General features: G+C 38.5%; 1 long non-coding RNA gene across 1 annotated transcript in view; it reads right to left on the bottom strand.

The window, feature by feature from the left end:
• The window catches only part of LOC123579258, a 400496-nt gene that overhangs the window by 69038 nt on the left and 314843 nt on the right, over positions 1-16615 (bottom strand). The window lies entirely within an intron of this gene.

The following is a 16615-nucleotide window of genomic DNA, read 5'->3' on the forward strand; positions in this document are numbered from 1 at the left end:
CTACCACACACACACACACACACACACACACACACACAGACACACTCACACACAAACTCACACATGGTGCTTTGGGATCAACACTATCCTTACACTTCCCAACTAACACCCCAAACTGTAATGTATTTTAAAGTACCAACATATACACAATTATTTTCAGAGAGAACATCATCTCTTCCTGTTTGGTTATCAACCAGGTGAAAACAACGGGGTGTGATTTTTTTTCTTTCCAATTAGAAGGTACACTAAGCCAAGAAGAGCCACCTGTTTGTATCAGAGAAGGTATTAAAACCTTGAGGAGAGGGTTGCAATTTCTTGAATGAGGAAACAAATGAATAAACACTGAATGAAGAAAGGAAGGGGTTGGAATAAACTTTTTTCATTCCAAAACTGTGTACATATTGTTGGGATATTTATCTTGCCCCAGTCACGGGGTCAGGGTATCTCAACTATTGAATTTTAGGCTGAATAATTCTTTCTTTTAGGGGCTGTTCTGTACATTGTAAGGCGCTGAGTAGCATCACTGCCTCTACCTACTAGATAGCAGTAGCGACACCCTTCCCCTAGTTGTGGCAATCAAAAATGTCTCTGATCTTTCCAAATTTCCACTGTTGGGAAGGGGGGGGGCAGCGTGAAAAATCGTCACTGGTTGAGAACCACTGAGTTAGCTGAATCAAAAGAACGAGAGTTGTGGAAAAGTTCATGAGAGTGAGTGCTAGAACTGGCAGCTGGGTAAGAACCCTAGCTCTGTCTATCCCTGACCTATTCCCCCACCCTCCCTGAACCCACCTTATAAAGTCGTGGTGACTTAATGAGAAATCACATATAAAGTGCTTAGCACAATGCCACGTACATAGCAAAAGGGGAATATATATTAGCTGGTGTCAATATCTTCCCTCGTGGTTACCTCTGCCATTTAACATGGATGACAGACCTCTTGTCTGAGAACATGATGCTCTCTCTGTTCATGCATCTGCTGTGCTCATTTCATGCTGTTTGTGTTCATCAGTTCTAGAGTTTCCCACCTCCATATTTCAGACTCAGGAACAACAAGGACTCTGACATCACCATGACCCTTGGGCTCCCTCCTGGGGTACGCACATGCCAGGGGCTGAGAAAGAAAGATGTTTCCCACGGACGCAATGGCTGCTGACATTTTAACAAACACATTCTGCAGGCCTCTGACCAGCCAGGGCCATAGGTCAGATTCCTGGCTCTCCCATTTTCCTTCCTCCAAAAGAAAAGGTCCATGGTGCTAATAGATACCTTCAGCCTCTGGTTACAGCCTGGGAAGGAGAAGGAATCCCTGCAATGTGGCTGTTACAGAGGTTTCCACACCTCACATAAATGCTGATACCAACAGTCCCCTACCCAGCATGGCCCAAATCCTGCTCTGTGGACCTGCCTCTTCTCTCGTCCTCAGGACTTCCCTTGATTTCCATCTCCCTGTCACTCCCTGAATTGGAGATTTACAGCAGCCTCTTCACCACCCCCTGTCTCCAGTGCATCCTCCAAGCCACCAACCAGTATTATTTTTCTAAACTGCAACTATAGTTATCGCTCTCTGCTTCAAAAATCTTACATGGCTGTCCTTTTCTTTTGGACCAAAGGTCTCAGTTTGACATACAATCCCCTGACTGTCCTGATCCTTGCCTACCTCCCTTCATCTTTCAAGAAATCGCTCTTTTCCTTGCCCTCACTAGCTGTCTGTTCTTTGGGCAAAGAACTCCATGCAACTCTCTGAAAATGTCCTATTTCTCTCTAGAGCAGATGTGTCCTCTCAGCACTATAGACAGGATGCTCAGGACCAATGATATTGTCAAGAGCCAGCAAAAGTGTTTGAGGTCTGGAAAACAGATGTATCAGATTATATTTTTGAAAAGAAAAGTGAGAATGCAAAATGAATAAACACTTAATTAAAATCCACAAAGTCAGGGGCGCCTGGGTGGCTCGGTCGGTTAAGCGTACGACTTCGGCTCAGGTCATGATCTCACGGTCCGTGAGTTCGAGCCCCGCGTCGGGCTCTGTGCTGACCGCTCAGAGCCTGGAGCCTGTTTCAGATTCTGTGTCTCCCTCTCTCTGACCCTCCCCTGTTCATGCTCTGTCTCTCTCTGTCTCAAAAATAAATAAACGTTAAAAAAAATTTTTTTAAATAAATAAATAAAATCCACAAAGTCAATCCATAAAACACAATCCATAACTCAATTCATACAATCTTATATAAATATGGATTAAATTACACAAATAAGTTATTGTGCCAAAACTGAAAAATTACATGTATAATGTGAACTGTGCATAAGTATTTATGTCTGATACAAAAAAGGTTGGGGCTCCTGCCATCAGGAGAGGCTTGAATGTGAAAAGGTTTGAAAATGTTTCTTTCAACCAGGGATATTTGCATGTATCCCCCCCACCGTTTTATTGATATAATTTACATTCAGTACCATGTAAGTTTAAGGTGTATAGCCTAATGACTTGACATACATACGTATTGTGAAGTGATTACCAGAATAAGTTAACATTTATTACCTCATATACTTACAAAATGATTTTTTTTCATTGTGATGAGAACTTTAAGGATTATTCTTAGTAACTTTCAAATAGACCATACAGCTTTGTGAACTATAGTTATTATTTGGTACATCACCAACACTTACTCATCTTGTAAGTAGAAATTTGTATGTTTTGAACATATGTACCCAATTCCTCCATCCTGACCCCCTGCTTCTAACCACAAATGTGATCTTTTTTTCTATGATTTTTTTAACATTCCACTTATAATGAGGCTATACAGTATGTTTTTCTCTGTGTGACTTATTTAACTTAACACAATGCCCTCAAAATCTATCCAGATTGGACTGGATTGAATTGGATTCGATTCAATTTGATTCGATCAGCAGGATTTCCTTTTTTATGTTCAATGGTATTCCATTGCATATATATGCCATATATATTTTATCCATTCACCTGTCAGTGGACACTTAGGTTATTTCCATGTCTTGACTATTGTAAATAATGTTGCAATAGATACAGCAGTGCAAATATCTCTTCAACATAGTGATTTTGTTCCCCTTGGCTATATACCCAGAAGTGGAATTGCTGACACTATTTTTATATTTTTAACTATTGGAGGAGCCTCCATACTATTTTCCATAGAGGCTATATCAATTTACATTCTCACCAACAGTACACAATGGTTTCCTTTTCTCCAGAGCCTCACCAGTATTTGTTACCTGTTGTCTTTTTAATGATAGCCATTCTAACAGTCATGAGGTGATATCTCATTGAGGTTTTGTTTTGCCTTTCCCTAATGATGACTGATAACTTTTCAGGTACCTTTTGGCTATTCAAATATCTTCATTGGAAAAAGATCTGTTCAGATCCCTTGCCCGGTTTTAAATTGGATTTTGTTGTTGTTGTTGCTGCTGTTGTTGTTTTTACTACTGAGCTGTAGTTCTTTATATATTTTGGATACTAACCTCTTCCCGTGACAGATGATTGCAAATATTTTCTCACATTTCCTTTTCATTTTGTTGACGCTTTCTTTTGCTGGGGAGAAGCTTTCAGGTTTGATGCAGTCCAACTTATTTTCTGTTGTTTCTTGTGCTTTTAGTAATCTATCCAAAAATCGTTGCCAAGATCCATGTCAAGAATTTTCCCCTACATTTTCTTTTAAGAGTTGTATGGTTTCACTTCTTACATTGAAGTCTTCACTCTATTTTGAGCTACTGTTCGTGAGTGGTGGAAGATGAGGATATAGTTTCATTATTCTACATGTGAATATCCAACTTTCCCAGCACCATTTAATGCAGAGATGGTCTTTTCTATTTAGAATACTTGTGACTCCCTTGTCCAATAGTAACTAACTGTATATGCAAAGGTTTATATCTAGGCTCTTGATTCTGCTCCATTGGTCTATGTGTTGATTTTTATGCCAGCACCATGCTGTTTTGATTGCTTAGCTTTATAATATAGCTTTAAATCAAAAGTGTGATGCCTCCAGCATCCACAATTTTGACTTCTTTCTCAAGATGGATGTGGCTATTAAAGGTCCTTTGTGTGGTGGTTCAAATTTTTTTTTCCACCTCTGTGGGAAAAATAACAAACAGTGGAATCTTGTTAAGGATTACACTGAATCTATAGATGGATTTGGGTAGTATGGACATTTTAACAATATAATTTTTCCAATCCATGAACACCATATCTTTGCATGTATTCATGTCATTTTCAATTTCATTAATCACTGGTTCATAGTTTTCAGTGTAGAGATCTTTCACTTCAAGATAATTTCTAAGTATTTTACTGTTTTAGATACTTGTATAAGAGATGTATTTCTCCTTCAGGTAGTTCACTATAAATGTGTAAAAACACTGATTTCTGTATGTTAACTTTGTATCCTGAAAATTTACTGAATTTGTTCATTACATTTAACAGTGGTCAGTATTTTCTATATGCAAAACTATATAATTGGAGACAATTTTACTTTTTAATTCTGATGTCATTATTTCTTCAGTACTGTGTTGAATAGAAGTGGGCACCCTTGTTTTGTTTCTTTGGTTGTCATTGTTTTGTTTTTTAGTGTAGTCTTGTTCTTGATAATAGAGGAAAAACTCTAAAACTTTCACCACTGAGGTGTGCCTGAGTGGCTCATCAGTTGGTTGAGTGTCCGGCTTGGGCTCAGATCATGATCTTGCTGTCCATGAGTTTGAGCCCCACATTGGGCTCTGTGTTGGCATCTTGTAGCCTGGAGCCTGCTTTGAATTCTGTGTCTCCCTCTCTCTCTCTGCCCCTCCCCCACTCATGCACACACTCTATCTCTCCTCTTTATCTCTCTCAAAAATAAATACAGATTAAAACAAATGAAACAAAAAATTTTCAACACTGAGTAAATAAAGGAAAGGCTTTAAAACTTTGACCACTGAGTAGATTTTAGTTGTGGGCTTGTCATGTATGGCCTTTATTATGTAGAAGTATGTTATTTCTATGCCTAATTTGTTTAGAGTTTATCACAAAAGAATGTTGTATTTTGTGAAATGCTTTTTCTTCACCTATTGACTTGATCCTATGATTTTTTGTCTTCAATTCTATTAATGTTAGTTATTCCATTTATTGCCATATGTTGAAACATCCTTTATTCCCAGGGATGAATCCTATTTGATCATGGGATATAATCCTTTTACTTATTTTTAAGTTTTATTTTATTTCCAGTATAGTTAGCATACAATGTTTTATTGGTTTTGGGTGGACAATATAATGATTCAACATTTCTATATATTACCCAGCGCTCATCATATTAATTGTATGCTTAATCCCCTTCACTTACTTTACCCATGCCCCCACCCACCTCCCTGCTGGTAACCATCAGTCTTTTTTTTGGTTTGTCTCTTTTTTTATTCATTTGTTTTGTTCCTTACATTGCACCCATAAGTGAAATCATATGGTATTTGTCTTTCTCTAATTGACTTATTTCAGTTAGCATATTCTCTAAGTCCATCTATGTTGTTGTAAATGACAAGATGTCATCCCTTATGGCTGAATAATCCAGTGTGTGTGTGTGTGTGTGTGTGTGTGTGTGTGTGTGTGTGTACACACACATAAACACCATATATTCTTTATCCATTCATCTATTGATGGACACTTGGGCTGCTTTCATAATTTGGCTATTGTAAATAATGCTGCAATCAACATAGGGATGTATATATCTTTTTGAACTGGTGTTTGTGTATTCTTTGGATAAATGCCTAGTAGTGAAATTACTGGATATGGTAATTCTATTTTTAACTTGTTGAGGAACTTCCATACTGTTTACCACAGTGACTGTACCAGTTTGCTTTCTCACCAACAGTGCATAAGGTTTCCTTTTTCTCCACATCCTCACCACCACTTGTTTATCATTTTTAATTTTAGCCATTCTGATAGATGTGAGGTGATACCTCCATTGTAGTTTTTATTTGCATTTCCCTGATGATGAATGATATTGAGCATCTTTTCAGGTATCTGTTGGCCATCTGAATGTCTTTTTTTTGGAGAAATGTCTGTTCATATCTTCTGCCCATTTTTAATTGGATTATTTTGGGGGTTTTGGTGTTGAATTTATAAGTTCTTTATGTATTTTTCATACTAACCATTTATCAGATATGTCATTTACAAATATCTTCTCCTATTCAATAGGTTGTCTTTTGGATCTGTTGATTTTTCCTTTGCTGCACAGAATTCTATTTTGATTTAGTGCCAATAGTTTCTTTTTGCTTTTGTTTCACTTGCTTCTGGAGACACATCTAGAAAAACATTCCTATGGCTGATGTCAGAGAAATTACTGCCTGTGCTTTTTTTCAGGATTTATATAGTTTCAGGTCTCACATTTAGGTCCTTAATACATTTTGAATTTATTATTGTGTATGGTATGAGAAAGTGGTCCAATTTCATTCTTTTGCATGTTGCTAAGTCTTCCCAATACCATTTGTTGAACCAACTGTCTTTTTCCTATTGCATATTCTTGCTTCTTTTGTTGAAGATTAATTGACCATATAATGGTGGGTTTATTTGTGGGCTCTCTATTATGTTCCATTGATCTATGTGTCTATTTCTATACTAGGATCATACTGTTTTGATTAATACAGCTCTGTAGTATATCTTGTAATCTAAGATTATGATTACCTCCAGTTTTATTCTTTATCAATATTGCTTTGGCATTTGTGGGTCTTTTGTGGTTCCAAACAAAATTCACCTATGAAGCCATCTAGTCCTAAAATTTTGTTAAGCTTTTTTTTTTAATGTTTATTTTGAGAAGAAGAAGAAGAGCATGAACAGGGGAGGGGCAGAAATGGAGAGAAAGAATCCCAAGCAGGCTCCACATGTCAGCACAGAGCCTGATACGGGGCTTGATCTCATGAACTGTGAGACGGTGACCTGAGCCAAACTCAAGAGTTGGATGCTTAACTGACTGAGCAACCCAGATATATATATATATATCTGAGCAACCCAGATATATATATATATATATATATATATATAGATATAGATATAGATATAGATATAGATATAGATATAGATATAGATATAGATATAGATATAGATATATAGATATATAGATATAGATAGATATAGATATAGATATAGATATAGATATAGATATAGATATATAGATATATATATATATAGATATATAAAATCAGTGATTCAGTCTCCTTGCTACTAATGGGTCTGTTAAGCTTTGTTATTTCTTTCTGATTCAGTCTTCATTATTTTGTAATCTCTAGGAATTGATGCATTTTTTTCTAGGATGTCTAGTTTTGTGTATAGATGTTCATAGTAGCCTCTTAGGATGTTTTGTGTTTGTGAGGTATCATTTCTATTGTGTCCTCTTATCATTTACAATTTTTTTTTTGCTGTTAATTTTGTCCTCATTCTTTTTTCCTTGGTAAGTCTAGTTAAATATCTGTCAATTTTATTTATCTTCTTAAAGAACCAACTTTTAGTTTTGTTAGTCTTATCTATTATTTTCCTGTTCTCTCCATTTATTTCTGCTTTAATCTTTATATATTTTTTTTCCTTCTGCTTGGAATTACTTTGTTGTTTTCTAGTTCCTGGATACGTAAAGTTAGGTTATTTGAAATCTATTCATTTGACAGTAGTATTTAGAGCTAAAAATATCTTTCTTAGAATGTTTTGCTGCATCCCATAAGTTTTGGTATGTTGTGTCCTATTTTCATTTGTCTTAAAATACTTTTTAATTTCCTTTTAATTCTTTGATATGTTGGTTCAGAAACAATATAGTTTAACTGCCATGTATTTATAAATTTTCCAGTTTCCCTCCTGTTACTGATTTCTAGTTTCTTGCCATTGTGTTCAGAGAAGATGGTATGCTTGGTATGGTTTCTATTGTCTTTCATTTGCTAGGACTTGTTTGTAGTCTAACATATGATCTACCCTAGAAAATGTTCTGTGTATGCTTAAGAATGTATATTCTGCACTTGTTAGATAAAAGGGACCTAACAATTACACAGAGAAAATTCTGTCCATAGTGTTGTCCAAATTTACTGTTTCTTTACTGATTTTTGTTCTAGATGATTTATCCATTTTTGAGAGTAGGATATTAACATATCCAACTATTACTGTATTGGTGTTTATTTCATCTAGTTTTATTAGTACTTCATATATTTTGGTGCTTGAATGTTGGATTCATGAAGATAAAACAATAGTACTTTTTTTAATGTTTATTATTTAGATAGAGCACAAGAGTGCATAAGCAGGCGAGTGACAGAGAGAGAGGGAGACAGAGGATCCAAACAGACTCTGTGCTGACAGCAGAGAGCCCAATGCAGGGCTTGAACCCAGGGCTTGGGAGATCATGACCTTAGCCAAAGTCTGACCCTTCACCAACTATGCCACACAGGTGCCCCAACAATAATAAATATTTTTGAAGGATTGACCATTTTATCATTAAATAGTGACCCACTTTGTCTCTTTTTTACCATTTTAGCTTAAAGTCTATTATGTCTGATACAAGGATAGCCATCGCTGCTTGTTTTTTGGTTACCCTTTGCTTGAAATGTCTTTTTTGATTCCTTCACTGTTTACGTGTGTCTTTAAAGTAAGTCTCTTGTTGGCAGCATATAATCACATCTTGTTTTTTAATCCATTAACCCATTCTGTGTCTTTTGATGGAGAATTTAATCCATGTGTGTTTAAAGTAATTATTGATAGGCAAGGACTCACTATTACCATTTTGTGAAATGTTTTCTGTTTCTACATCCTTTTCTTCCTTGCTTCTTGTTTTGTTTTGTGATTTGATCATTTTTGTAATTGGTGTGCTTTGCCTTCTTGATCACGATCTTTTATGTGACTACTACAGGTTTCTGCTTTGAGGTTATCACAAGGATATATACAATATCTTAAATTGTAACACCCCATTTTAAACTGATAACAACTTTAACAGTGTTGTGAAATTTATATTTCACTCCCTCCCACATATTTAAATTTAGTGATACTGCAATTAACATATTTTTATATTGTGTATCCAATAACAGATTGTAGTTATGGTTATTTTTAGTGTATTTTTTTAACTTTTAAAGTGAATTATGCACCAATATTACCATAACAAAGATTCTCAGTTTGACTATATATTTACCATTACCAGTGACTTTTACACTACCTTCATGTTTTTACTATGTTACTTAGCATCCTTTTGACTCAAAGTACTCCCTTCAGCATTTCTTCTAAGGCTGGTCTAGTGGTGATGAATTCCCTCTGCTTTTGTTTGTCCAGGATTTCCTGTCCTCCATTTTTGAAGGACAGCTTTGCCAGATACATAATTTTGGTTGACAACTTGTTTTCTTTCAATATATTCAATATGTCATCCCATTGGCTTCTGGCATGAAAAATTCCATTGAGAAATATGATCTTCTGAGGTTACCTTCTGTCTAACTTGTATTTTTTTCTTGTGGCTTTCAAAATTCTTTCTTTGTCTTTGACTTTTGGCACTTTAATTATAATGTGTCTCAGTGTTGCCCTATTCAGATTAAACCTATTTGGGATCTCTTGGGCCTCATGGATCTGCAGGTCTGTTTCTCTCTCTGTGCTCTGAAAATTTTTAGTCATTATTGCTTTAAATATACATCCTGTTCATTTTTTCTTTAACTTCTGGAAGTCCCATTGTTTTGTTTTGTTTTTGTTTTTTTGTAAGTCTGTAGTTTTTCTTCTCTCGCATGTGCTTTTTTTTATACTGTTTTCTTTTTGTGCCTCTGAAAAATTTCAAATGCCCTGTCTTCTAGATCTTTGATTTTCTTCTTCTATATAGTTAAGTCTGATGTTGAAGCTCTCCGATGAATTCTTCAGTTCAACCATTGCATTCTGCAGCTCTAGGGATTTGGTTTTTTTCTAATGGTTTCTATCTCTTTGTTGAGCTTCTTGTTCATTCATTGTTTTCCTCAATTCTTTTAGGAATTGTTTCTTAGACCTAAACTTCTTAAGGTCTGTGTTTTCTTAGACCTTAAACTTCTTAAAGAGGTTTTCAAAGAGATTTCCAAAATTCTTTGACAATTCACAGAGCTTCATTTTCTTTTTAGGGTCCGTTATTGCAGTTTTATTAATTTCCTTTGGTGGTATCATGCTAACCTGGTTTTTCACAATGCTTGATTCCCTACATTGGTATCTGCTCATTTGAGTAAGTTTTCTTCCCCTCCAAACTTCACAGGTTTGCTTTGACAGAGATAGCCCTTTGCTATTCAGCTCAGCTTGGGCTTCTGGACATGTAATCTGGTAGCATCCTTAAGCAATGGAGTTGTTATCGGGTCTTTTTGGGCAAGGCACTGCTGAAGATCTAGGTTGAGATGGGGGTGCCACTGGCAAAGAACATTTGGGTAGGGCTATTGGCATAGTTCTACGTCCTAGTGCAGCTAGAGCATAGGTTCCACAGTTGCCCAGATTCTGCTGTCAGGCTTTCTAGATGGTCAGGATTGGGCATTATACATGGCAGGAAGCAGAGCTATGAATTAGCTTTGATGCTTGGGTAGGGCAGCAGAAGGGGAACTAAGGTTAGAATAGCTTGTGTCAGGCAGGCCTATGCACCTAATTCCCTGGTCCTAATGGGCCACTGGCTTTGATCTGCAGACAGGGGCAACTACTGACTGTGTTCTTTGTTCAAGTGCTATTGGGTAGAGGGCTGAGGATTGGCTATACCACTTCCCACAGGTTCTGGTTAGGTTTACTGATTGGGAAGGCTGAATGTTTTACTCTGCAATGTTGGGGCTTCAGATGAGTCTGCCTGGATCATTCAAACACCAAAGCTCTTATCTGGGGACAAAACTGGGCAGAAATATGCACCACATTACCTGGGCAGACAGCTGGATTCTCTATTCAGGTGCCACTATAATCAGCATTGCAGGACAGACTACATGGATTCCCTGGAACTCTGAATAGACTTCCTGGTCAGGCAGGGTGGAGGCAGTACTCAAGAGTGGGAAAGGCTATAAATTAGATTTCCTACCCAAGTGGGGCCTCAGAATAGGCCCCTGCACTGGCAAGGCTCTTTGGAGACAAAATCAGGCCGAACTGTGTACCAAGCTCCCTGGGCAGATAGGGGCACTGGCAGAGCTCTACATATGGGCAGATGTTTCCTGGTAAGGCAGGGAAGGGATCTAAACTCAGAAGTAGCTGCAGCTATGAATTAGCCTCCCTGCCCAGGCAGAATCAACTGGCTTCAAGGCCAGCATTGCTTGTTAACTGGGGTCCTCAATCTGGCAGACCTGTGCCCTGCTGAGTTCTCTCATCTGATTGGGCCACTGTTGGCCCTGTAGATGAGCAATGCCTTAGGCTGGGATTTACAGTCGGGTGCCACTGCAGTTGGGGCTCAGTCGGCCAGGATCTGAGCATGGTTGCTGTAAGCCTTACCATCCTTTTCCAGTGCACTCTGATACCCACTGCTCCAGTCCTACAGATGACCCCACAGTTCATATAAAGTGAGACCACAGTGGGCTTCCTGAAAAGCAACCCACAATGCTCAGGGAGCTGGATGTCCAGCTTAGGCTGTCTTGTCACTGGAGGAGCTGTAGGCTCAGAGGGGCCCTCTCAGTGGGGAAGGGCAGTGCTGTCAGTGTAGCCTCTTCTCTTATTCTTTTAATGTTGTCTGTCTCAGTCTCTGTGTTCCTGATGAGTGCTTCAGTCTTACCCTGTGTTCTAAGATCTTTGCGGTAGGGTCTTGGCCATGGATAGTTGTCTCAGGAGGGGGCCTAAAGTCAGGAGCAACCTATGTCACCATCTTGATATTACTCTCTACAGGTATTCTCTTTCTGCAGAACATGTCCTCTAGTCTAGTAAACGAGTCTAGTCTAGTAAAGCATTATTTCTCATTAAGACTTAGTTATCTCCTTCTTGCTGTGTGCCCTGTGTTCTGAGCACTTCTCACACTAAGGGTCTATCTCTTCCCAATTTTGTTTTGGGAGGGGGGCATATATGAGACACAGGGCTACATTTTGTTGATGTTTAAGCTGTTCGCTAGTGCCCGGAAATTGCTGTGTAATGGGTAAGTGTTAACAATGATAGGATCTATGGTGATAGTTATCTAGATGCACTTAACTGGTAGACCCAGAAACTTAACTCTCAGACTATATGCAAAGTGGTCTTTCTGCTGTTGCTGTCGGCTGCATCGGAACACCCTGTGCTCTGAGCATGGGTTAGGTCATGTTACAACAAGTAGCTATTAGCTGGGCAGGTAAATCACTATTCATCAGCATGACCAGCTTTCTCTCTCCAGCCCACAACATGGTTATAAATGAGACTGGCACATCTCAAATCTGCTGCTCTCCATCATTAGTACCTCCAGGGCCTGGCATGGCCCTTCTCCCTGAGAAGTAAGATACCGAGAGAATTTCTCAGGCTTAGAACAAGGGACCAGCTATATTGGGCCCGTGGTGGCAATGAATGGCTTTTGTGGCTGAGGAAATGAAATTCTGAGTACTTGAGGCATTGTGCATCTAGCCATGAAGCATTCCTGGCTGCTGTCCCTTAGGGAACTGTGGAAATTTCACAAGTCCCTGTTTCTCCCCTTTTAAGGGTTGGGGGTAAGGGTAAGGAGGGAGGTCCATAGAGGCATGTTCTTGGTTCATGAACCAGATGCTTTGTTTCTTTATCATTGCTCAGAAAAACTAGAAAAGCAAGCAGAAGTAGCCTTGGGCAGTATTAAAAAATGGCTTTTGGTGTAAGTCATGCTTGAGTTTGAATCCTAGCTCTGCTACTTACAAGCTGTGTGATTGGGGAAAAGATCACATAACTCCACCAACCTTCAACATCCTCCTTTGTAACCAGGCATAACATACCTTGAGTTCATATATTAAATACCAAGCATGAGAGTATCCATGGTTCATGAGTAGTGACCGGTGCTATTGTAGATCACATGCTGGTTAAGACTGATCCTGGCTCCAACACCACTATACCCTGCATTCCTTCTCCTAAAATGAATTTTCCATCCTTAGAAACAAAATCCTAAAAGCTAAAAATGCTTTCCTGAAGAATCCTGCTCTTAAGGACTCTAAGCCATGGCAATGGACCACACTGCAAACTGTGGGTATAAATTTCATTTTGAATCTTCCTCCCATTAACTGGGGACAATTATTCATGTGAGAGAGCCTTCCAGAGAGAGAGTGGGACATCAGAGAAAACTCTGGAGTAGGAATTTGAACACTTGAGTTACAATCTCAAATTTGCCACCTATCCATTGTATGGCCCTGGAGAAAAAATAGTAAAAATGAGTCTGTACAGTTTTAGGGAATAGCACTGTTTGTAAAGTGCTTTAACAGCACAGAAAGTTACTTTAACAGATGTGGCACTTGTATTATGCTCTGGGAGGTGTACTAAGCATATTGGCCTATGTTATTTCACCCTACCTTTTTAGTGACTCTGAGTATCTTCATCTATAATTATCCTGGTTAACATAAGGACTTTTTACCTCAGAGTGAAAGGTTATACAACCAATAAGTGACCGAATGAGGATTTGAACCCCCAGATCTGATTTTAAAACTGATGTTCCACCCCTAAGGAGCTCCCTGAACCTTAAGAGTAGGGCTATCAGACATAGCAAATGAAAATATGATACCCAGTTATATTTGCATTACAGATAAACAACAAATTTTGGAAGTATATCCAAAATATGTTATTTATACTTAACATGCAAGATGCCCAGTTACATATGCATTTAATACATATGCATTTATCTAGCAACTCTACTGGGGTGCCTCATGTCACGTAAGCAAGTGAGAAGTGGTATCGTAGAGCCTTTCCAAAGGTACCTAAAGGCAGTTCTCATGAAAACGTGCCCTTCCAAGAAACTAAACACACTCTTCCATGATAGAAATTGTAAGAATTTTAGAAAAACAGAGACAAAGGAAATCTCCAAAGGTAATGTAGGATGTGTCTTCTAGATGAACTAAACATGGGTCTAGATACTTACAAGCTGTGCAGAGCAAGAATTGCAAATCATGATTGATAGTGGCATGCATTACGGGCAGACCTTCTTGGCTGGGTAAACTCAGGTCTCATTTGTAACCCAAGGCACAGACCTTTTCTGGCAGCCAACACTTACTGAAACCCTCCTATAGACAGTCACTATGTTGTCATGTTACTTATGGCATCTCATTTAGAATCAAGGCAACATTGTGAGGTAGGATAACTGCATTTACTGACTGACTGCCTGTCAGAGAAGTGGAATCCACAGCTCATGAGCAGCAGAGCTGAACTTGAGGCAGATCCATCTGAACTCTACACCAGCATCATGCTGTGTAGTTGATGGGAAGTCAGGTTGGCCACAACCCAATGATTGAGAGGTTACTCAACAAATATCTGTAATAGAGTTTAAATTATTCTTTTTATAGGCCTGTTACCTGAATGTTTTCCTGTCTTTTCCCCTGTACCTATCTCAAACCCTACATCTAAAAACTGTGCTTGATGCTTTCATTGGGATGCAGCCCCTCCTGTATGCCCCAAAGCATTCCCTGGCTTGGTTTCCAGTGACTTCCAGATTTGGACTCTCACTGTGGAACTGGGCACTTCCTCTCCCACTGTGGTCTTCTGTAACTACTAGAGGGTCCATACAGCATAGTAGTTATGATTATGGGCTGTGGAGTCCTCCCACTGGATCCACCACTTAATGGCTGTGAGACCATCTGCGTACCTCCATTACTTCACCCTCACGCAAGAGATGATAATACCTACACCTCAAGGGGTGATAGTGAGGACTGAATGAATTAATGTGCATAAGTCACTCAGGACAATTCCTGGAACATAAGTATTCAATACATAACACAATATAGGGATTACTGTTACACCTATTGTGATTTGACCTCTGGTAGGCACCAAGCACAGAGCTGAGCAGCTCACACACATAATGTCATTCTATTCTCACAGTCCTCTAACAAGTAGATGAAATTATCATTCAAACAGAAATCAAGGAGGAAAGAGGCAAACCCTGACTGACCATAGAGCCTATGATGTCAATCTCAACCCTTCTATTCTCATATTTCCCTCTTTATTTCTTATAGCTTCCTGAAGTTACTCCAAAATGGTGATTGACATGAAATGTTATTTTCTCTATTTACATAACACATGAAGAAATAGCATTGAATGCTACTGAGTCAAAACCTTCTTTGTAATATGTGCAACTAGAAGAACTTATAACAGAAAGGGTTTAATGAGGCCATTTAAGTATAGATTTAACAGTTAGCTTGACCTAGTTTTCAATATGTGAGCTGCTTTTCATGGACCATGGCATGACCACTCCAGACCTCATATTCTCCCTTGGGCCATGAGGGTAATACAAGTTAGTTGTGAAAGTATCTTAAATATTCAGATGCCTCATCTTTCCTTCATTCCTTAAAATGATACTTTTTTTTTAACTTAGTATACCATTTTACTAACTCCACGCTGGGGTGGACTCGGGGGCAAAATCAAAGAAAATCTTGATCACCTAAATCATTCAGTGTATTATCCATTAATGTCCACATTTCTGCCATAACAACATACTACACCAAGCAAATCATTTGTCTTGAGCAAACAACTCTTCTGTTGATTGTATAACCTCTAGAGAGATCTGCTTCCATCCCTAGCAAACAAAAGACTCTAGACAGATAACTTTGCTAATGAATAAGAAGGATTCTTTTCTAAAAGACCTGAGCAGGATTTTCACAGCCACAGTGACCAAATGAAACATTCCAGTCTAAAAGCCACAGTGGCAACTTCAGAAAGACACTGAATCTTCACAGATGAGTGAAGTTTGTGAAAATTTTCACATGGCATCGGCAGACAGGAGGCTTACAATCCATCTTGGGATCGATCCAGGGATACCCTGTATCAACTGTGGGACCATGGGCAAATGTGTCAGCTCTTCTGAACCTCAGCGTTCACATCTATGAATTTGTGGAAACCACCCTTCTCAGAATTGTGATAGGTACACAATGAAGTCACAAATGTCACAGCACTTGGTAGGGTAGCTTCCTACCAATTACATTATTTTGTTAAAGAACTTGATTTCCCAAGTATCAATCTTAACTTTATTCATAGTATATATATTTCTGGTTTCAGGAAACTGATTATTTTATCAAACTCATAATGGGCATGGCCACTGAAATTTAAAGGCTCTCTTCTTTTGCTATTTAACGGCATTGATTTGCTGGGTTTTCCCTTCTCACCCACTCATAGTTCAGTTATTTGAGTGAAAAGACCATGCTAGAGCTATAAAAATATGATTACATTGCTGTTCCAAGTTTCCAAACTCAGATGGTTATAACCTGATGCAGGGCATTCCAATTTTAACTATCTACTGCTGTTTTTATTTCATAAAGCCACTAAAAACATCCTGCACTGCTTTTATATACATCACTACTTTTATGGCTTTTGTGTCATAATAAAAGGCAGTTCATTGGAAGCTGATGGGGTTTTTTTCCAGCAGAAAAATAGCGAACTTAGAATGAGACATCTCTGTCTAGTTTCTTTCTTCTAACTCTGTCCCATGCAATCAGTCCATGTTCCTCCAGGCTTTCAGGCTATTTTTTCCAAAAAGCTATTTGTAAAGCATTGCTCTGTTCAACCTTCAACCCCCCCCCCTCCCCAGTATGTTGATTGGGAG

The sequence above is a fragment of the Leopardus geoffroyi genome, chromosome E2 (genome assembly GCF_018350155.1).
Source record: "Leopardus geoffroyi isolate Oge1 chromosome E2, O.geoffroyi_Oge1_pat1.0, whole genome shotgun sequence".
In the NCBI taxonomy this organism is placed as follows: Eukaryota; Metazoa; Chordata; class Mammalia; order Carnivora; family Felidae; genus Leopardus; species Leopardus geoffroyi.